Genomic DNA, 24,251 nt, shown 5'->3' on the forward strand with positions numbered 1-24,251 from the left:
GCCGAATTTCCTTGTGCTTTGTGGTAGAGAATTGATTTCCCCTGAATGGCGGTAAAAAAAATAAAAAATCATATTTACCTCATCCGTTAGAGTTGGTCGTCGCCATCTTGATTGAAGATCTCGCAAGATGTCCCGTGACCGGGCCGTGCGAGATTTTGGGATATATCTTTAATCAAGATGGCAGTGGCGACCCTTTGCGATCAAATGGATGCGGTAAGTACAATCTTATTTTATACTTTAATGTTAATGTCAGATGCCGCGATTGGCTATAAAAATGGCATCTGAGGGGTACAATGACTGGGGGAGGCGCAATCACCACTCCCTGTCACTGCACCCACTACTTATGAAGAAATGCGATTTGTGATGAAGTAATTTGTCACAAGGCAAATATAATTTTTTTAATTTGGCAAAGCAGCGAATCAAATTTTTCAATACTTCACCAATCACTAATAAAAATGTCCAGTCAGCTCAAATCAGTCTTGTTCTGACTCCTGGCACCCCACTGATGATCCATTTGAAGGGGCAGTATACTGTACCAAGCACACCACCATACATTTCATAGTTGTCAATATTAGTATTGCAGCTCAAACCAATTCAATTGAATAGTACTGAAATCACAGACCAGTGTCTGTACATATAACTTATCCTTATCCTTAAAGAAATTGGACCATGAAAACTAGTTAGACCAAGTACCACTTCAATGAATTGTTACAACCCACACCAGAGAAGCAACAGTAGTGTATCCCTTGAAGTTACGACACTCTATGATGCAGGGCCTGGAGATAGCCAAAGGGCTGTCCCTGCATGACCTAACAGATCAACACTAAGCCCTAATGTGGAAGGAACATTAGAGTGACCTCCCTGAAAAACGCTGCCCTATAACAGTCTTTGTTAAGACTCCCTACATGTTTCATCCATGCCTCCAGAACGCATCAGAGGACAAATACCAAGTTAACCAAACAGAATCACCACTGTGGTACTCAAACAATGGTGGCACAACCAGGCGTTGTGGTGATCTTTACAGTACGGCACGTATAAGTAATGAATATTTAATTCCCAGCAAAGTGAGTCAAGTACTTCTGTAGCCCAAGAACCCACACATCTGTATTAGGCTACTTTCATACTTGCGCTTTCCCTTTCCGCTATTGAGATCCATCATAGGATCTCACTAGCGGATGAAAACGCTTGAGCTTTGTCCTCAGTCATTGTCAATGGGACACTGTTTGTACCAGAATGTACCAAAATGCATTCCATTCCGTTTGGTTGCACTCCCATCACAGACAGAATAACGCTGCATGCAGCGTTTTTCTGTCCGCAATGTGGTGCAGAGCAAGACGGATCTGTCCTGACACACAATGTAAGTCAAAGGGGACGGATACATTTTCTCTGATGCAATAGAAAACTTTCAATGGTGTTCATGACGGATCCGGTATGGCTATAGAAGACATAATACAGCCAAAACTGTTCATGATGGATGCATGTGGTTGTATTATTGTAAATGAATCGTTTTTGCAGATCCATGACGGATCCGCCAAAAAACGCTAGTGTTTAAGTAGCCTTAGGGTACTTTCACACTTGCGGCAGGACGGATCCGGCAGGCTGTTTACCCTGTCGGATCCGTCCTTCCGCTGTTTCGCCGTGCCGACGGACCGCCGCTCCGTCCCCATTGACTATAATGGTAACGGGGGCAGCGCTCCGGTGCAGTACGGCAGTGCACGGCGAAAGGCCGCCGGACTAAAAGTCCTGCATGTCCAACTTTTTAGTCCAGCGGCCTCTGACCGCGAACTGCCGTATTGCACCGGAGCACCGCCCCGTCCCCATTATAGTCAATGGGGACAGAGCGGCGGCACGGCGAAACAGCGGAAGGACGGATCGAACAGGGTGAACAGCCTGCCGGATCCATCCTGCCGCAAGTGTGAAAGTACCCTAAACCAAAAGATACTATTATGACTCATGTTCATAACATGCTATGTATTAAATAATAACCATCTAGATAAATACAATTTTAATGTCTTGGATTAGTAAATATATTGATATAAGCCGAGTAAACGTAACACATAATAGTACAGTTATTAGGAAACCTTAAGCTTGGTTAATACAAAGGTGACACAAATATAACTAACTGTACCAAGGTGTAAATATCAGAAATACAATGGAGTTCGCTTTGTCATTGCTTGCATAGAAATTACTAGCCCGGAAAAAAAGAGATTTCGCACTGTGGCATCACACAAAGTGAGTAGTCACTCTGCAAATACTGATATTCAGCCTTTAGTCATGTCGACTAATATTGCCAAGACTACTGCTCATTGGCAATGTGCCTGAAGTGAGATGTCTCCACACTGTAAACTGGCATCAGCACACCATCAGTGAAGAGACAGCAGCAGCTGGTGACATTCCTCATCATTTGTCCAGCTATGTAAGGCAAGGGAGGCAATGTGAAAAGAGATTTATTAGAATATTTATAAAATGAACCTAGTATTGCTGAATTACACACTGGAACACTGAGGTACTAAAAGTCCCAGCATCTTGTGCAAGTAAAACAGCAGGGCATATGAGTGATATTTGAAAAAAAACAGGCAGGGTGTCAGCATCAGTAAGGGGTACCCAGCAAGGAATAGACTAATAAAAATCTATGAAAGGTCCTCTGTAAGATGCTGAATGTTTGTGGTCATCTCTCCTCTGGCACATGACATCCCTCTTGTGTGCTAATGCTGCAGCATGGAAAGGTCATAGGTAAGGACTAAGGGTACTTTCACAATAGCGTTTTTCTTTTCCGGCCTAGAGTTCCCGTCACAGGGGCTCTATACTGGAAAAAGGCGAGTATTATTTATTTTAACTGATTAACCCCTGAAACCCCTCATTTCTAATCTCAGATGCCACAATAACCGTGGCAACTGAGGGGTTCAATAATGTGGGGTGGCACAATTGCCGTTCCTCATCATTACACCCACTACTTACAAAGAAATGCGCTTCGTGACAAAGTAATTTGTCACAACGTGAATTTCTTTGTGAAATTCTGCAAAGCAGCCGAATCAAAATTTTTGTAAACTTCGCTCAACACTACACAGATTGTTCAGATACATGATCATTCATGATACTGGGGCTGACCTGAACATAGTTATGGGGATTCATATTGCTGTAACTATAAGACTACTACAAAAGAATAGATGAAATGTGAAAAATGATTGTCACATAAACAATGTCCCAGCACACGACCTGGGTGCAACTTCAACTGGTTACACTACATCCACTCACTCAGATAAGCCAAATAACTATAGACCCCAAAACCTTTAAATAAAGGCAGGCCACAGACCAGACCCCCATAAATTACTACAGACCTCAGACACACAAGGACATGAACACTACCTCACCATCACCAGCATGATCCGCCACATGGCATCAAAGCACCCTAATAGGTGGGCCGAACCCCTGGGTCCACAATCAGTGTCTGCAGGTCACACCACTGCCTCCTCTTCCCCTGAGTTGCATGATGGCCAATAGCCTGTCCAAGACGCAGGCCCGTATGTCTCCCGTCCTGCACCTGGACCTTCGCAAGCACCATCAGTTAGAACATCCACTTCTGTGTCCCAGCGCAGCATACAGATGTCCATACCCCAGGGCTTTGAACAAAAGTGCAAATACCCAGCCACCAACCCACATGCCATAGCACTAAATGAGCACCTTTCCAAATTGCTGGCCCTGGAAATCTTGCCATTTAGGCTTGTGGACACTGAGGCTTTCCGCCGCCTGAGGCTTCCCTCGTTGACTCAGTCCCCAGCCGCCACTATTTTTCCTGGTGTGCCTTACCACAGCATGTGTCCTGTAACATCACCCGTGCCCTGACCAAAGCAGTTATTGGAAAGGTCCACTTAACGACTGACACATGGACAAGTACTTTTGGCCAGGGACGTTACATTTCCCTGATGGGACACACTGGGTGAACATTGTGGAGGCCGGGAGCAAGTCGTACCCTGGGATGGCACAGGTGCTACCGACGCCAAGGATTGTGGGCCCTACTTCCATCAGGATTTCCACCACCACCTATATTAGTGGCTGCAAACCCCCCTTCTCCTCCTCCACCTCCTCCTCCACTTAAACCTCTGAATTCTCATCTTGCAGCACCAGTCAGCCATCAGTCAGTAGCTGGAAGCAGTGTAGCACTGCAGTGGGGAAGCGTCAACAGGCCGTACAGATACTAGCATGTTTAGGTGACAAACAGCACACTGCCGCATAGCTGTGGCAGGGTATAAGGGACCAGACTGAGCTGTGGCCCTCGCCACTCAACCTACAACCAGGCCGTAACCTTGTGGCAGCTTTGGAGCTCGGCAATGAACGAATGAGGATGTTTTGCATATGGAAGAGGTGGAAATCGGGGAAGACAGCACACAGGGTAATAGCCAGACCACCCTCAGTTCGTTTTCACAGCGAGAATTGGATGATGATAAGGAGAAGGAGGAGAAGCAGGAAACGGTTGCCTCCGCTACAGAGGGTAGTACCCACAGCAGGTTTATTCCATCTGTTCAGCGTCGATGGTCTGAAGAAGAGGAAGAGAATGAGGAGATTTGAGAGTCATCCTCCTGATAAGGACAGCAAAGTCAGTCTCTGTTGGGACTCTGGCACACATGGCTGACTTTATGTTATTGTGCATTTCCTGTGACCCTCGCATTATTCACATTTTGGCCAACACCGATTACTGGTTGTTCACCCTTCTCAACCCCCGCTACAAACAGAACTTCTAATCTCTCATTCCTGTGGTGGAGAGGACTAGCAAAATGGTGCAATACCAGAAGATCTTTGTGGAAAAATTGCTCCTAAAATTTACAGCTGACAACGCTGGCGGCAGAGTACGTAGTTCCTTGGGCAACCAAGGAGGGGAGACGAGGTGAACACACAGCAGTTCCAACAGAGGCAGGGCAACACTCTCCAAGGCCTGGGACAGTTTCATGACACCCCGCCAGCACCCTCACCCTGATGCGCAGCCTAGTGTCACAAGGAGGGAAAAGTTTTGGAGGATGGTGAAGGAGTACTTAGCAGACCGTGTCAGCGTCCTCAGTGATCCCTCTGTGCCTTACAACTATTGGGTGACCAAGTGTAATGCCACCGACGGGACGGCCTTTTCTTTGTCTACCTGCGGTCCTCTGCGTTCCACCGTGGAACGCGGAAGTCGCACGAACTCCGGCTTGTGACGCGGCGGCTGCGTTCCACGGTGGAACGCGGAAGTCGTCCAGACCAATCAGAAATCCCTATTCACTTCCTGGTTCCATTTAAGGGCACGGATGAGGCAGCATGGCGTGCTGTGATTATTGTCAGAACGCCTGCTGCCTCACCACCTGTGTATGGGACCATCACAAACCGGGCCCTTCTCATTTCCCCCGCTGTCATCTGGAAGACGGAGCCGCTCAGTAACCGGACCCTTCTCATTTCCCCCGCTGTCATCTGGAAGACGGATCCGCTCAGTAACCGGACCCTTCTCATTTCCCTGCTACCATCTGGAAGACGGATCCGCTCTGTCCTGATACTGCAGTCACCTGGGAGTCTCAGCCATCGCATAGCTACTGCCAATCGCAAGTACCCTATCTGTGAGAGAGCACCTCTCCTTTACCTGCATGCAGGCTGAGATAACTGTGTATGACTCTTACTGAGTACCCCCTGTTAACCCTGCGGCAGCTACCGCATTCTAGTTTTCTAATACCTACCCGCAGTCTATGTAGCAATAGTATTGTGCCGACCTGAGTTGTTTCTCCTGTGATCACGTGATGGTAGAATCTCAAACTCACCGTTGAGGTTGTGAGTGACGCCTGAGATTCATATCTGATTGATCCTCTTTACTCCGCAGTTGTGATCCACTATTAAAAAATTGCAGACGTGACAGTATCACAGCACCCTTAAAGATGGATCCAGCGGAACTCGCTAGACATATGGTTTCGTTATCCCAGAGAGTCGAGACCCTATCTGCCTCTGTGCAGGACCTACAGGTGGAGAACCAAAGATTGCGTACTTTGGTTAACCAAAACTCAGGTGCTGCACCTTCCAGAGAGGGACCTGAACCCAAGGTCTGTGCCCCCGAACCCTTTTCCGGGGATAGAAAAATATTTCGTCAATTCATAAGTTCGTGTAGACTCATGTTTAATCTACGCCCACGCACTTATTACAATGACCGTATAAAGGTACTCACACTCATTTCCTACCTTAAAGGGGAACCCCGAGCCTGGACCGAGACCTACTTTGATGAAAAGGATGAGGTCCTAGATTCCTTCCCCAGATTCATGGAGGCCATGGCACTCCTCTATGATGACTCCAGTAAACAATTGACCGCTGAGACTGCCATCAGAGCACTTAAACAAGGCCGCCGACCAGTCGAAGATTATATTGCCGAATTTAAACGGTGGGCCAGGGAGACGGAGTGGAATAATCTCAGTCTTCGTAACCAATTCCGCCTCGGCCTTTCGGAGGCCTTGAAAGATGAAATTGCCCGTGATGAATTACCTTCCACCTTAGATGACCTAATCCAACGCTCTGTTACGATTGACCGCCGCCTCCGTGAACGGAGAGCAGAAAGGGTCTTCACCCCCACACCAGCCCCAAGAGGAGCCAGACCTCCCCCTAAAGAGGAGCCAATGGAGCTAGGCACCATGCGGGGACCCCTCACGCCGGCTGAAAAGGCCAGGAGACGCACGTTGAACCTATGTCTCTACTGTGCCTCCCCTGACCACGTAGTGGACGACTGCCCGGCGGTTAAAAAGAAGACAGGAGGTAGGGAAATGCAGATCTGTAAATTGACACATAGTCTCTGCCACCGCAATTCTTACATATACATTTCTCTCAGCTTACAGTGGGATACCGAGAGGATCGTCGCTAAGGCCATGATAGACACCGGAGCTTGTGGCAACTTTATAGATTCACAGCTGGTTAAGTCCAATAAAATACCCCACACATTGAAGCAAAAACCGGTCTCAATTACTTTTTTAGATGGGTCCACATCCCCTTCAGGACCAATCTCTCACCACACCCAACCGCTGCTCGTGGCCTGTGGAGAGGGTCACATCGAACACCTTATGTTTGATGTAATTTCCTCTCCCATGTTCCCTGTAGTGCTGGGGCTTCCCTGGATCAGACTTCACCAACCTTCTTTCCTCTGGCCTAAAGGGGAGGTACAGTTGGATTCCCACTACTGTACCACCACTTGTTATCCGAACACTGCACTCATGCAGATCGCTCCCACGGGGCTACCTCCCCATCTCGTTGAATTCGAAGACGTTTTCAGCCAATGTGGAGCAGCCACTCTCCCCCCACATAGACCCTATGACTGCCCTATTGACCTTATTCCAGGCAGTCCTCTTCCGACGGGGCGCATTTATCCGCTTTCCCAACCAGAATTAGTCCACCTGAAGGCTTACTTAGACGAGAACTTAAAAAAGGGATTCATAAGGCCCTCAACCTCGCCTGCTAGCGCAGGGATGTTCTTTGTGAAAAACAAGGATGGCGGATTAAGGCCAATAATTGACTATAGAGGACTCAACAAAATTACCGTAAAAAACCGCTACCCTCTTCCACTTATCCCCGAACTGATCGAGAGGTTACAATCATCCCGTATTTTCACCAAACTTGACCTCAGAAGCGCATATAACTTGATCAGGATCCGGGAAGGGGATGAGTGGAAGACGGCATTCAGAACCAGATACGGACTGTTCGAGTACATGGTAATGCCTTTCGGGTTGTGCAATGCCCCGGCGACGTTCCAGCATTTCGTTAACGATATTTTTCGAGATCTGCTGGACGTCTGCGTGGTGATCTATTTGGATGACATTTTGGTGTACTCGGACAGTCCTACCGACCACAGGAGACACCTAAGATGGGTGTTGTCCCGTCTTCGGGTCCACTCCCTTTACGCGAAATTAGAGAAATGCATCTTCGAACAGCCTTCCATTTCCTTCCTGGGATATAACATCTCCCCCCAGGGGATTCAAATGGATCAGTCCAAAGTGGAATGCATCCAGGGCTGGCCTGTGCCTCACACACGCAAAGCACTCCAACGATTTTTGGGCTTCTCTAACTATTACCGGAAATTCATAAAAAAATTCTCGGAGATAGTAAAACCCTTGACAAGACTAACCAGTACTACAATACCCTATACATGGTCCTCCGAGGCCCAAAAGGCTTACGAAATACTCAAACAGAGATATACCTCAGCTCCCATACTCCAATTGCCCAACCCCGAATTCCATTTTGTTCTAGAGGTTGATGCTTCCCACCTCGCCATAGGAGCAGTCCTATCACAACAACCATCCCCTTCTGAACCCTTGCACCCAGTTGCATACTACTCCCGAACTCTTAATACTGCTGAAAAAAATTACCCCATCGGAGAAAAAGAGCTGTTAGCTATTAAGGATGCTCTGGGCAACTGGAGACACCTTTTGGAAGGAGCCAAACATCCCATCATGATCTTCACTGACCACCGTAATTTACAGTTCCTCAAAACTTGTAAAACCATGTCGGCAAGGCAAGTACGGTGGAGCCTTTTTTTTGATCGTTTTGACTTTCATATATCTTATAGACCAGGTTCCAAAAATACAAAGGCTGACTCCCTCTCCAGGGTATACGAGGAGAGTACTGACGCAGAGCCTCCTGCCTTGCTGCTCCCGGCAAACCGGTTCGTGGGACTCGCCACGGGATTCAAGGAGCTCTTAAAACATGCTCCCTCTGAAGGGGATCCTCCTGTTCCTCCTGGGTTGACACCAACCGATGGATTCCTTTTCAAAAACGACAAACTTTACATCCCTCCTAGAATGCAACCTTCTGTCATTCGACTCCTGCATGACACACCCCTAGCGGGCCACCCAGGCATCACCAAAACGTTGGAGCTTGTACGCAGAAAATTCTGGTGGCCAGACATGACCAAATCAATCCGCGAATATGTCTCCACCTGTGATGTCTGTGCCTCTACCAAAACCAACAGAAAGCCTCCCTATGGGTTACTGATGTCACTAGAAACACCCACCAGACCTTGGGAGATTGTCTCTGTCGATTTTATAGTCGACCTCCCTCGCTCAGAGGGTTGCAACACCATCATGGTTACTGTCAACTTACTAACCAAAATGGCTCACTTCTCCCCACTTAAAAGATTACCATCATCAAAAGAAACCGCCCAAACTTTCCTCAGCCAAGTACTTCGATTGCACGGTTTACCCTCCGGGATTATTTCCGACAGGGGTAGTCAATTTGTATCAAAATTTTGGAAGGCACTTTGCACAGCCCTCCAAATTGACCACAGGATGTCGACCGCATATCATCCGCAAACTAACGGCCAAACAGAGCGAGTAAATCAGTGTTTAGAACAATACATTCGATGCTATTGCAGCCATCTCCAAGACGACTGGTTTGATCTACTGCCTCTAGCCGAGTTTGCATACAATAATTCAATGAACTCCTCCACTCAATACTCTCCTTTCTATGCAAACTACGGTTTCCACCCCACCAACCTCCCCCCTGATTACTTACCCGGTAACGTTCCTGCAGTTCAGGACTATCTCGAATGTCTAAGAGAGACTTCCCTTGCAATACAAGGCAACCTAAAGACCGCGAAGGAGCGACAAAAAAGACATTATGACACTCGACACTCTAGCCCCCCTACATACTGTGTGGGAGACATGGTGTGGTTGTCTACGAGAAATCTTCGCCTTAACGTGCCCGCTAGGAAACTCGGTCGCCAGTACATAGGCCCACTTCCCATCGAGAAAGTCCTGAATCAAAATGCGGTACGCCTAACTCTTCCTCCCGACTGGAGAATCCATCCCTCTTTCCATGCGTCCTTGCTTAAACCGTACAAACCTAACCGACTCCCCCTTAGGGCCTCCCCCCCTGGCCCCCCAATTGAGGTCCAGGGTGAGGTTGAGTACGAAGTCGACAAGATACTCGACTCCCGAAAAAGGGGATCATCTATACGGTATCTCATACGATGGAAGGGTTATGCTCCTGCGGATGATTCTTGGGAAGACTCACGGGATGTACATGCTCCTAGGTTGACCCGTTTGTTCCATCGTAGGTATCCTGATCGGCCTACTCCCAGGGGGAACTCCGGAGGCGTTCCTTTGAGGGGGGGATACTGTAATGCCACCGACGGGACGGCCTTTTCTTTGTCTACCGCGGTCCTCTGCGTTCCACCGTGGAACGCGGAAGTCGCACGAACTCCGGCTTGTGACGCGGCGGCTGCGTTCCATGGTGGAACGCGGAAGTCGTCCGGACCAATCAGAAATCCCTATTCACTTCCTGGTTCCATTTAAGGGCACGGATGAGGCAGCATGGCGTGCTGTGATTATTGTCAGAACGCCTGCTGCCTCACCACCTGTGTATGGGACCATCACAAACCGGGCCCTTCTCATTTCCCCCGCTGTCATCTGGAAGACGGAGCCGCTCAGTAACCGGACCCTTCTCATTTCCCCCGCTGTCATCTGGAAGACGGATCCGCTCAGTAACCGGACCCTTCTCATTTCCCTGCTACCATCTGGAAGACGGATCCGCTCTGTCCTGATACTGCAGTCACCTGGGAGTCTCAGCCATCGCATAGCTACTGCCAATCGCAAGTACCCTATCTGTGAGAGAGCACCTCTCCTTTACCTGCATGCAGGCTGAGATAACTGTGTATGACTCTTACTGAGTACCCCCTGTTAACCCTGCGGCAGCTACCGCATTCTAGTTTTCTAATACCTACCCGCAGTCTATGTAGCAATAGTATTGTGCCGACCTGAGTTGTTTCTCCTGTGATCACGTGATGGTAGAATCTCAAACTCACCGTTGAGGTTGTGAGTGACGCCTGAGATTCATATCTGATTGATCCTATTTACTCCGCAGTTGTGATCCACTATTAAAAAATTGCAGACGTGACACCAAGCTGGATATGTGGCATGAACTGGCGCTCTACGCCTTGGAGGTTCTGGCCTGCCCTGCCGCCAACGTTTTGTCAGAGTGGGTATTTAGTGCTGCTGGGGGCATAATAACTGCTAAGCGCATCCACACTGTTGACTCTTATCAAAATGAACAAGGCCTGGATTGCCCCTGACTTCTCTACTCCACCAGAGGAAAGCAGCTGAACATAAAAGCACTTTAAATGTGGCTTTTATGGTGTATTGACTATATTCCCATGCACCTCTTCCACCACAAAAAGGGTATATGGCTCAATCTTCCTTTTCTCGTTGTCCTCCTCCTCCTCAATATCAACATGCATATTAGGCTGCCCTTGCTCCTAATGTTTTAGAGGGTCAGCTCAGCAGCAGACCCTCACCCCTGTTTTAGAGCAAGCATGCTCAACCTGTGCCCTCCAGCTGTTGCAAAACTACAACTCCCATCATTCCCTGACAGACTACAGCTATCATCCTTCAGAAGGGTATCGTGGTAGTTATAGTTTTACAATAGCTGGAGGGCCGCAGGTTGAGCATCCCTGCTTTAGAGGGTCACCAGCAGGCCCTCGCCCATAATATTTTAGATGGTCAGATCAGTAGCAGACCCTCACCCCTAATGTTTTAGATGTTCAGATCAGCAGCAGGCAGTCACCCCTAATTTTTTAGAGGGTCACCAGCAGGCCCTTGCTCCTAATGTTTTTGAGGGTCACCAGCAAGCCATCAATCATAATTTTTCAAGGGTGTGTCATAAAGGGTGTATTGGAGTGCCGTTTCCTTGCAATTTTTGGCAGCCCATTCACATAGTGCATAGGCTTTATTAGTGTAGGAGTCCCACTACCTGAATAATTGTACCACAATCAGAATGAGGCCCTCCTTTATGTGATATACAGGTTGTATCGGAGTGCCTCTTCCTTGTATTTTTTGGCGGCAGCACTTGCACTTTATATACATAAGTAAATATACAGGAAAGAATGTTTCCTAAAAATGTTTCCACTAAAATCAATTTTATCTTCGGTTTTGTGCATATTATTGTCAGTCTGTAAAAGTGTCGTACTACTCGGACAACATTGTTCCCAGCAGCGACCTGGGAGTCCAAGATGCACCCAGACATCCTCCCCATGCTGCTCCCAAACTATTTCAGTGGTGTTTTCATCAATTTCTGACCTTTTCATGTGAACCAGACACCCTCCCCTCTTCAGAGCAGGGGGTGCCTGGTTTAATGCTCTGGTTCTCCCATTGACTTCCATTGTGCTTTGGTGCTCTGCAGAGCACCCGAGCATTCCAAAGTGTTCTACTCGAGCACCAGAGCACTTTGGTGCTCGATCAACACTACTATTCACCACCCCTGTCATAGATGGAGTAGTAAATCCAAGTAGTTCTTCGTCACCACAAAAAATATGCTGGTTAATAAAAAATGTACTGTAGATACTTTGCAATAAACAGACATATAGTCTTTGTATACAGTGTTTTCTATAATCAGCCTCCTAGATCAGCACAATGTGCTACAAGTGAATTGGAAAGGAAGGAAGTTCTATTACTGTAATATCCTTCCTTTGTTGAATGTGCCATAGTTGTCTGCTCAACAAATAATCAGATCTTGCTAAAACCAGACTTTAGAATTAACAGGCAGTAAACACGAAAGAAGGAGGATATCGTACAAACTGCAGAATGAAAAATATTACAATTATCCATTATATCTATGTCTGGCGGAAATGTGTGAATATTCTATATATCTTTTGAAATCATAAGCCCCTTTACTGGCTAACAAGCCCAGACTGGTAATCTGCTGTAGTGGGCAGATTCTCAGTTGGCTGGTCTTTTAGGGGCCGACTGACACGAATAAGTATGAGTGCAGTTCCAAGTATATGACAGCTCAAGGACTCGTGATGACATCATCATCACAGGTCCTTAAAGGGGTATTCCCATCATCAGTTTTCATACTTACCTTCGTCCAGCGCGACGTTCACTTCCTGGATTCGGTGGTGCTTGATTGACATCTTCTCTCTTCCAGGCCGCGCTTGCGCAGAAGACTGAAGTTTTTCTCCCGGCTGGGCTGCGCATTGTCCTGAACGTGCACGCTGCCGCACATGCACCATGGTGACTTATTCCTGGCCTGTATAGTACAGAGCCCGTGTGCGCGTTCATGGCTCTGTACTATACTGGCCAGGAAGAAGTCGTCATGGCGCATGTACGGTGGCGTGCGTGTTCAGGACATTGCCCGGCCGGGAGAGAATCTTTTTACATGGGGTTTACATAGGGGCGTGATCAAGTTAAGCCAGTTGCAGATGATTGTGTTTACTGTGTAAAACACACTCCGCCGTGAACTCTACTCATTTGACCACACTGCCCAGCATTATAATGATTTCTAATGCTGTGTGTCTCTGCCCGACATCATCTCTAAGGATTTGTACTTGCATAATGACACCATTACAAATCATTACAGTTGAGGTTGGGCCCAGACACACACATTATTATGAATCAAGAGCAGGGTTCACTACATGAATTCATTCAGTGAACTCATCTGAAACTAACCTTAAAGGGCTACATGACTAATGTAAAAAATGAGAATCGGACATCATATAGTACATGACAATCCCTTTCTAACAAAGCTAAAACCAGCCCTGTACCTGGATCCAGAGATCTCCCCATTCATTGCTCTGATAGCTTTATATTAAGCTGACAGATCAAGGGGAGTGCATTTCCTGCTGCAGCTAAGGGGGCTTGTCTCAGCTCTCCCTATCACAGCTCAGGAGGGGTGTCTCAGCTCACCCTATCACAGCTCAGGAGGTGTGTCTCAGCTCTCCTATCACAGCTCAGGAGGTGTGTCTCAGATCTCCCTATCGCAGCTCAGGAGGTGGGTCTCAGCTCTCCCTATCACAGCTCAGGAGGTGTGTCTCAGCTCTCCTATCACAGCTCAGGAGGTGTGTCTCAGCTCTCTCTATCACAGCTCAGGAGGCGTGTCTCAGCTTTCCGTATAACAGCTCAGGAGGTGTGTCTCAGCTTTCCGTATCATAGCTCATGAGGCGTGTCTCAGCTCTCCCTAGCACAGCTCAGGAGGTGTGTTTCAGCTCTCCCTATCACAGCTCAGGAGGTGTCTCTCAGATCTCCCTATCACAGCTCAGGAGGCAGTTGAAGGATGAAACTGAGAATGTGCAGCCATCTCAGTGAGCAGGACAAAGACATTAGAAAAAAAAACAGCAGATGGCGCTATACAAATATACATTTTATTGAGTAACTTAAAATTTAGAATTACATGCAATTACAAAAGTATTCAGATTCAGGTGCTGGTTTGAAAACTGTAGAATATTTTACATGGGAGAACCCCTTTAACCCCTTAACGACCCAGGACGAGACTGCTCGCCCGCAATCGCCGGCATTCTCATCCCGCAGTCGTTCCTCCCCCCGCGTGCGGTCCCCTAGATCAGCAGCAGAGATCCGGAGGTTACTGACAGCCGGATCCCTGCTGCATCCACCAGCATCGGTGATAACGCCGATGCCGGTGGACTAACCCCTCATATTCCGCGGTCAGCGTTGACCGCGGCATATGGGAGGTTTGTGCTCCCTCACCGCATGCATCGGGTCCCCGAGCTGCTGTGGCGGGGACTCGATGGTTGCCATGGCAGCACAAAGCCATTCCAAGGCTTAGGGCCTGTCATGTACGGAAGCCTAAGAGGCCCAGCCCCCAAGCTGGGTCTCCTAGGCAACTGTTAGCGTCTTACAGTGTAAGACACTAACAGTTCAATACAGCACACTACAGATGTAGTGTGCTGTATTAAAACAAGCATCAGACCCTGTCCCATAGTGGGACAAAAAATAAGTGAAAAAAAAAGTTTTACCAAAAAAATTAAAAGTTTTAAGTAAAAAAAAGCGTCCTTTTCCAAAAATAAAGTAAAAAAATAGGGAAAAAAACATATAGACATTTTAGGTATTTCCGTGTCCGTATCGACTGGCTCTATAAAAATATCACATTACCTAACCCCTCAGGTGAACACTGTAAAAAATAAAAAATAAAACAGTGCTAAATAAACCATTTTTTGTCACCTTACATCACACAAAGTGTAATAGCAAGCGATCCAAAAGTCATATGCACCCCCAAAATAGTGACAAACAGTCATCTCATCCCGCAAAAAATGAGACCCTACCTAAGATAATCGCCCAAAAACTGAAAAAACTATGGCTCTCAGACTATGGAGACACTAAAACATGATTTTTTTTTGTTTCAAAAATAAAATCATTGTGTAAAACTTACATAAATAAAAAATGTAATATATATATATTAGGTATCGCCACGTCCATGACAACCTGCTCTATAAAAATACCACATGATCTAACCTGTCATATGAATGTTGTAAATAACCCCCAAAAAACGGTGCCAAAAAAGGTATATCTTTTTACCTTGCCTCACAAAAAGTGTAATATAGAGAAACCAAAAATCATATGTACCCTAAACTAGTACCAACAAAACTTCCACCCTATCCCGTAGTTTCTAAAATGGGGTCACTTTTTTGGAGTTTCTACTCTATGGGTGCATCAGAGGGGCTTCAAATGGGACATGGTGTGAAAAAAAACAGTCTAGCAAAATCTGCCTTCCAAAAACCGTATGGCATTCCTTTCCTTCTGCGCCCTGCCGTGTGCCCTTACAGCAGTTTATGACCACATATGGGGTGTTTCTGTAAACTACAGAATCAGGGCAATAAATATTGAGTTTTGTTTGGCTGTTAACCCTTGCTTTGTTACTGTAAAAAAAATTGTTTAAAAATGGAAAATTTGCCCAAAAATTTAAATTCTGAAATTTCATCTCCATTTGCCAATAACTCTTGTGGAACACCTAAAGTGTTAACGACGTTTGTAAAATCAGTTTTGAATACCTTGAGGGGTGTAGTTTCTTAGATGGGGTCACTTTTTTGGAGTTTCTACTCTAGGGGTGCATCAGAGGGGCTTCAAATGGGAAATGGTGTCAAAACAAGCAGTGTAGCAAAATTTGCCTTCCAAAAACCATATGGCATTCCTTTCCTTCTGCGCCCTGCCGTGTGCCCGTACAGCAGTTTACAACCACATATGGGGTGTTTCTGTAAACTACAGAATCAGGGCCATAAATGAGTTTTGTTTGGCTGTTAACCCTTGCTTTGTAAGTGGAAAAAAATATTAAAATGGAAAATCTGCCCAAAAAAGTGAAATTTTGAAATTGTATCTCTATTTTCCATTAATTTTTGTGGAACACCTAAAGGGTTAACAATGTTTGTAAAATCAGTTTTGAATACATTGAGGGGTGTAGTTTCTAGAATGGGGTAATTTTTGGGTGGTTTCTATCATGTAAGCTTCAAAAAGTGACTTCAGACCTGAACTGTTCCTTAAAAAGTTGGTTTTTGAAAATTTCTGAGAAATTTTAAGATTTACTTCTAAACTTCTAAGCCTTGTAATGTCCCCCAAAAATAAAATGCCATTCCCAAAATGATCCTAACATAAAGAAGACATATGGGAAATGTAAAGTAATAACTATTTTTATAGGTATTAATATGTATTATAGAAGTAGAGAAATTGAAACTTGGAAATTTGCAATTTTTTTGCACATTTTTGGCAAATTTAGTATTTTTTTTATAAATAAAAATTGATTTTTTTTTACTCCATTTTACCAGTGTCATGAAGTACAATATGTGACGAAAAAAACAATCTCAGAATGGCCTGGATAAGTCAAAGAGTTTTAAAGTTATCACCACATAAAGTGACACTAGTCAGATTTGCAAAAAATGTCCTGGTCCTGAAGGTGAAAATGAACCCGGTCCTTAAGGGGTTAAGCAAAATTTGCAGCAGCATTTATTGTGCAACATTATATATATTGTTTAAACCCCTCTTGTTTTATGCAGTGTGCATGTTAAGGTTTTAACAGGTACCATTGCGCATTTATGTTGCAGCGTTCACCATCTCAAAGGAAACAGCGACAAAACTGTTAAAAATGCCTTGTGGATTATAATCAAACTGTGGACACATAGATGAATAAATACTATGGTAGGTTTCTAAAGTGCAAGGAGTTTGAAAAAAGGTGGGCATTGTATATGTGGTACATCTGTGAAAAAATTGCTATTGCATATTACTTAGGGCTCATGCACACGACCGTTGTTATTTTGAGGTCCGTTTTTCACTGATCCTTTCCGTATCTGAGATTTTTTTTCTCTCTGATTCAAGTCCTCTTCCGTTCCGTTATTGCACAAAACATATCCGTATGATTTCCGTATTTGATCAGTTTTTTGCGAATCGTATACAGAAACAGTAGCTTATTAATCACCAAACACATGAGCAATATGGGTTGGGCATACGGATGTGTTCTGTGTGCGTTCCGTATTTGTTTGACTTGACCCATTGGCTTGAATGGGGCCTCGGACCGTGATTCGTGGACAATAATAGGACATGAACTACTTTTTTGCGGAACGGCCATGCGGGCAAACGGAAACGGAATGCACACGGAGTAACTTCTGTATTTTCTAAAGCACCATTGAAGTGAATAGTTCCGCATACGGTCTGCAAAAAAATTGGAACGGAAGTGGAAAGAAATACGTTCCTGTGCATGAGCCCTTACTGTGCATTAATTTTTTTTAAAAGACCTATGTAATCACTTATGTGTCAAAAGGTGTTCACCAATCTTACTAAACAAGTATTGCATCACTACTTACTCAAGGCCCCTGTCTAAACCAATATGATAAATTATTCCTTTTGTGAACCAGAGAACATAAGGTCCCTATTTGCAGTTACTTGACATCAATTACAATTTAATCTCAAAATTTTAAAGCATTACTTGACTGTCAAAACTAACATTGTGGAAATTACTCCCACAGAGTTTGGCATACAGTACACATAGGGCCTTACACCGTCATATACTAAACAGGAAAACACTGGGTAAGGCCCCATGCACACGGTCGTGTTTCACGGCCGTGTGCGGGCCGTGGAACCGCGGCCTGGATCCCTCCTGAGAGCAGGAGCGCACGGCGTCACTGGTTGCTATGACGCCGTGCGCTCCCTGCTGCCGCCGCAATACAGTAATACACTGGTATGATCTATACCAGTGTATTACTGTACTGTGCCGGCAGCAGGGAGCGCACGGCGTCATAGCAACCAGTGACGCCGTGCGCTCCTGCTCTCAGGAGGGATCCAGGCCGCGGTTCCACGGCCCGCACACGGCCGTGAAACACGGCCGTGTGCATGGGGCCTAAGGGTGTCTTCAAACACAACAGATTTTGTTGAAGAAATTTGTTTGCCATTCACCTGAATGGATTTTGCTAGAATCTTGCCACCAAAACAGCCTCATTCAGATGATTGGAATTGACTGTCAGTTGCAGAAATTTCTGCAACAAAATCTGCGTGTGAAGGTACCCTAAGTGTTGATTCCCACGACCGTCCGTGTGTTGGCACATCTCCTGGGTGGACCGCAGCACCACTGACCCAAAGTGACTGTATCATAGTAATTTATGATACAATCAGTCTCTTTCTTATTGCTGGGCAACTGCAGTGTACTCATGTGAGTATGGCTATGATACAGTCACTTCGGGTCAATGGTGCTGTGGTCCACCCAGGAGCTGGCCAAGGAAATGCAGCCAACACACAGACTGTGTTTACCAGGCTGAACACGGTCATGTGAATCAGTCCTAAGTTGATGACCGCCATCACATGGCTGTTTTCAGGACATGACAGTATATGAGCATATTAACACGTCCTTTTTTCTTTTTTTTTTAGAAAGGACCATGAGCACTGTGTGTCCAAAAGAGAACATGTCCTATTTTGTCTGACAGAATCCATACAAATCAACGGACAGTTTTTTTCTGGTTTTAACAGCTGTTATTTCTTTATTGTCATGTGAATGAAGCTAAAAACGATATCTGTTAAAAACAGATAAACTGTTAGTTTTTCATGGCAATTTTGCATCAGTGTGTGCATCCATTTTCTCGCCATCTATACGTTTATAATGTCCATTTTGCATCCGTTTTGCAGTATATAAAATAGTGTGACCCTCTTAGGCCTCTTGCACATAACCGTATGGCTTTTTCAGTATTTAGCGGTCCGCCAAAAATACGGATGACGTCCATGTGCATTCCTTTTTTGCGGGAACGGAACAGCTGGCCTCTGATAGAACAGTACTATCCTTGTCCGTTATGCGGACAATAATAGGACATGTTCTATCTTTAAACAGAACTGAAAAACGGAAATACGGAAACGGAGTGCATTCAGTTTTTTTGAGGACCCATTCAAATTAATGGTTCCGTTTACAGACCATATACGGAATGCAAAAAATGGAACATACAGGGAAAAAAAAACTTTTGTGTGCAAGAGGCCTTATGCAGCAATAACTGCAACTAAATGTTTCCTGTCATTGATGATTAGTCCTGTACATAGGCTTGGAGGAATTTTAGCCCTTTCCTCTATACAAAACAGCTTCAGCTGTGTTATGTTGGGGGTTTTTCACCCTTGAACAGGTCTGTAACGGACCGTTTCAGCAGACAAGGGGTTAAAATCCGTTTAGGCGATATGCCCCTTTCTGAGAGACAGGCACAGCTACTGCAGAACACCAACCTCCCGAACTGGATACAAAATAGCACTCCAAACTGGAACCTCGCGAATAGCTGTCAGCAGACGAACAGGAAAAGCGTACAGTCAGCTTACACTCCTGGCAATCAGTCTCCAACAGCATACAGGGAATCCCCCCAATAACGAGACAAGGCTCCGTCTTGAGGGTCAGCAGTGGTCTGACTGTACTTCAAGTACAGCCTCTTTTATTCATAAGAAACATACATAGTACTGCCCACAGGGTTTTGAAATCCAACCAATCAATACCTTACAACACACACAATGCAAGTACAGCAACCAATCGTTCCCGCCCCCTAGAGGACCAGAAGGGAGACTGCGACACAGAACAGATACAACACATCCCCACAATGCATCATGGTTTCCTCCTCTCTGTCCCAGAGACAACCGAAGGCAATCCAATTATCTCTCAGGACAAAGGGAGATCGCCAATACACATGTGGAGACAACAGGACAGACATCACCATTTAAACACACAATGGCACACCCCCACAGCAAACACAGACATTTAACACATCCCCAGATAGCTCAAGTCTGAGTGCATATCATTAGGTGAATGGCACTCAGAATACATGAATACAATAATATTAGCTATCTGGGTACCCACACATAACATACAATTTAACTGAACGCATAATAACATAACATACAATTCTACAGACAGATTTAAGCTGTGCGGCCGGTCTGTCTTCTCCTTTAAAGTTACTATGGGCCATAATCCTGCGGCAAGAGGCCTTCAAACAGCCCCCTCCAAAACACTGTGGCGAGGTTGGTTTCGGCACACAACTTTAGATCCTTTAACAACGTTTTTATTGGATTAAGGTCAGGCCTTTGACTTGGCTATTGCACTGTTTGGTAGAATGACTTGTGTTCTTGTGGTCGCTGTCTTGCTGCATGACCCGCATTCTCTTAAGATTCAGCTCACAGAAAAATGTACAAACATTTTTCTTTAGAATTCGATAATATAATTCAGAATTCAGTGTTCATTCACTAGCTGTCCTTTCCCAGATCTAGCAAAACCGGACCAGCCCATGATACTGCCACTACTGGGCTTCACAAATGGGATAACATTTTTATGCTGAAATGCAATGATTAACCCCTTAAGGACCGGGTTCATTTTCACCTTCAGGACCAGGCCATTTCCAAAAATAATGCATCTCATTCAAACCAATGCACATCATTGTTGTTCAGTGTTCATTTCTGATGGTGGACTCATGAACATTAATATTAGCTAATGTGAGAAAGGCCTTTTATTCTTTAGAAGTTACCTTTGTGACCACGTGGACTATTATACACCACATGCTTGTACACAATTTGTCTGACTGTGGTTTGGTGGAGTCCAAACTCTTTATAGATGGTTTTGTAACTTTTTCCAGCCTGATCAGCATCAACAACCCTTCTTCTGAGGTCTAAAGATATCTCCTTTGTTTGTGCCATGATACACTGCCACAAACATGCATCATGAAGATTAGACATTCATAGATTCATAAATTGGTTGAAAATACTGTACAGGTAGCCCTACTGTGTCAGGTCTCCTGGATGGGTTCTCTCAGCCAACAGATCCACTCAATCTATAAAAAAACTAAATGTCAAAAAGAGGCTGGGCACCCGCTATACCTGGAGTAAGTGACACTTTAATTTTTAGAATAGTCAGATACTATAAAAAACATATGTATAAAACTCACAGTAAATGCATATAACCTATAAAAACTCACAATAAATACAAAAAACTTATGTAAAAGAATTGAGGTCTGGCCAGACTTTAAAACAATGTTCTCCAATAACACCTGATTTTTGGGAGGATCCGTCAAAAATCTGTTCTTGCTGCAATATAGTCCTTCGACTTAATAATCGCATAGAATTTCTTATCACATAGAATTTCATGCGTTTCCACAATGGAAACAATGTTCGCAAGAAATGTTTGCATAAAAATTCTGCGGATGTCCACCGTCAATATTCAAATGTTCTTAGAACCGTATCAATTGATTAAATATCAATATTCGAGTCAAACTGAACAATCGACTTCACAAAACCCATCAGGGACAGATTGATCTTCTGCGGAAAATATGGTGAATGGACTGCTGAGGACTGGGGCAAAGTCATATTCTCCGATGAAACCTCTTTCCGATTGTTTTGGGCATCAGGAAAAAGGCTTCTCCGGAGAAGAAAAGGTGAGCGCTACCATCAGTCCTGTGTCATGCCAACAGTAAAGCATCCTGAGACCATTCATGTGTGGGGTTGATTCTCATCCAAGGGAGTGGGCTCACTCAGAATTTTGCCCAAAAACACAGCCATGAATAAAGAATGGTACCAAAACACCCTCCAACAGAAACTTCTGCCAACAATCCAACAACAGTTTGGTGAATAACAATGCATTTTCCAGCACGATGGAGCACTGTGCCATAAGGCAAAAGTGATAACTAAGTGGCTCGGGGACCAAAACATTTACATTTTGGGTCCATGGCCTGGAAACTCCCCAGATCTTAATCCCTCAAGAGGCGGGTGGACAAACAAAAACCCACTAATTCTGACAAGAAGTGATTATAAAAGAATGGGTTGCTATTAGAGTTGAGCGAACACCTGGATGTTCGGGTTCGAGAAGTTCGGCCGAACATCCCGGAAATGTTCGGGTTCGGGATCCGAACCCGATCCGAACTTCGTCCCGAACCCGAACCCCATTGAAGTCAATGGGGACCCGAACTTTTCGGCACTAAAAAGGCTGTAAAACAGCCCAGGAAAGAGCTAGAGGGCTGCAAAAGGCAGCAACATGTAGGTAAATCCCCTGCAAACAAATGTGGATAGGGAAATGAATTAAATTAAAAATTAAATAAATAAAAATTAACCAAAATCAATTGGAGAGAGGTTCCATAGCAGAGAATCTGGCTTCCCGTCACCCACCACTGGAACAGTCCATTCTCAGATATTTAGGCCCCGGCACCCAGGCAGAGGAGAGAGGTCCCGTAACAGAGAATCTGTCTTCATGTCAGCAGAGAATTAGTCTGCATGTCATAGCAGAGAATGAGGCTTCACGTCAGCCACCACTGCAACAGTCCATTGGCATATATTTAGGCCCAGCACACACACAGGCAGAGGAGAGAGGTCCCGTAACAGACAATCTGGCTTCATGTCAGCAGAGAATTAGTCTGCATGTCATAGCAGAGAATGAGGCTTCACGTCAGCCACCACTGCAACAGTCCATTGGCATATATTTAGGCCCAGCACACACACAGGCAGAGGAGAGAGGTCCCGTAACAGAGAATCTGGCTTCATGTCAGCAGAGAATCAGTCTGCATGTCATAGCAGAGAATGAGGCTTCACGTCAGCCACCACTGCAACAGTCCATTGGCATATATTTAGGCCCAGCACACACACAGGCAGAGGAGAGAGGTCCCGTAACAGAGGATCTGGCTTCATGTCAGCAGAGAATCAGTCTGCATGTCATAGCAGAGAATCAGGCTTCACGTCAGCCACCACTGCAACAGTCCATTGTCATAAATTTAGGCCCAGCACCCAGGCAGAGGAGAGAGGTCCCGTAACAGACAATCTGGCTTCATGTCAGCAGAGAATTAGTCTGCATGTCATAGCAGAGAATGAGGCTTCACGTCACCCACCACTGCAACAGTCCATTGGCATATATTTAGGCCCAGCACCCAGGCAGAGGAGGGAGGTCCCGTAACAGAGAATCTGTCTTCATGTCAGCAGAGAATTAGTCTGCATGTCATAGCAGAGAATGAGGCTTCACGTCAGCCACCACTGCAACAGTCCATTGGCATATATTTAGGCCCAGCACACACACAGGCAGAGGAGAGAGGTCCCGTAACAGAGGATCTGGCTTCATGTCAGCAGAGAATCAGTCTGCATGTCATAGCAGAGAATCAGGCTTCACGTCAGCCACCACTGCAACAGTCCATTGGCATATATTTAGGCCTAGCACACAGGCAGAGGAGAGAGGTCCCGTAACAGACAATCTGGCTTCATGTCAGCAGAGAATCAGTCTGCATGTCATAGCAGAGAATGAGGCTTCACGTCAGCCACCACTGCAACAGTCCATTGTCATAAATTTAGGCCCAGCACCCAGGCAGAGGAGAGAGGTCCCGTAACAGACAATCTGGCTTCATGTCAGCAGAGAATTAGTCTGCATGTCATAGCAGAGAATCAGGCTTCATGTCAGCCACCACTGCAACAGTCCATTGGCATATATTTAGGCCTAGCACACAGGCAGAGGAGAGGTTCATTCAACTTTGGGTAGCATCGCAATATAATGGTAAAATGAAAATAAAAATAGGATTGAATGAGGAAGTGCCCTGGAGTCCAATAATATATGGTTATGGGGAGGTAGTTAATGTCTAATCTGGACAAGGGACGGACAGGTCCTGTGGGATCCATGCCTGGTTCATTTTTATGAACGTCAGCTTGTCCACATTGGCTGTAGACAGGCGGCTGCGTTTGTCTGTAATGACGCCCCCTGCCGTGCTGAATACACGTTCAGACAAAACGCTGGCTGCCGGGCAGGCCAGCACCTCCAAGGCATAAAAGGCTAGCTCTGGCCACGTGGACAATTTAGAGACCCAGAAGTTGAATGGGGCCGAACCATCAGTCAGTACGTGGAGGGGTGTGCACACGTACTGTTCCACCATGTTAGTGAAATGTTGCCTCCTGCTAACACGTTGCGTATCAGGTGGTGGTGCAGTTAGCTGTGGCGTGTTGACAAAAGTTTTCCACATCTCTGCCATGCTAACCCTGCCCTCAGAGGAGCTGGCCGTGACACAGCTGCCTTGGCGACCT

General features: G+C 45.6%; 1 protein-coding gene across 1 annotated transcript in view; it reads right to left on the reverse strand.

Annotated features, from left to right (window-relative positions):
• The window catches only part of LOC122942282 (synaptotagmin-15-like), a 166,462-nt gene that overhangs the window by 21,867 nt on the left and 120,344 nt on the right, over nucleotides 1-24,251 (reverse strand). The gene's annotated exons all lie outside the window — the stretch shown is intronic.

The sequence above is a fragment of the Bufo gargarizans genome, chromosome 6, assembly GCF_014858855.1.
Source record: "Bufo gargarizans isolate SCDJY-AF-19 chromosome 6, ASM1485885v1, whole genome shotgun sequence".
Classification (NCBI taxonomy): domain Eukaryota; kingdom Metazoa; phylum Chordata; class Amphibia; order Anura; family Bufonidae; genus Bufo; species Bufo gargarizans.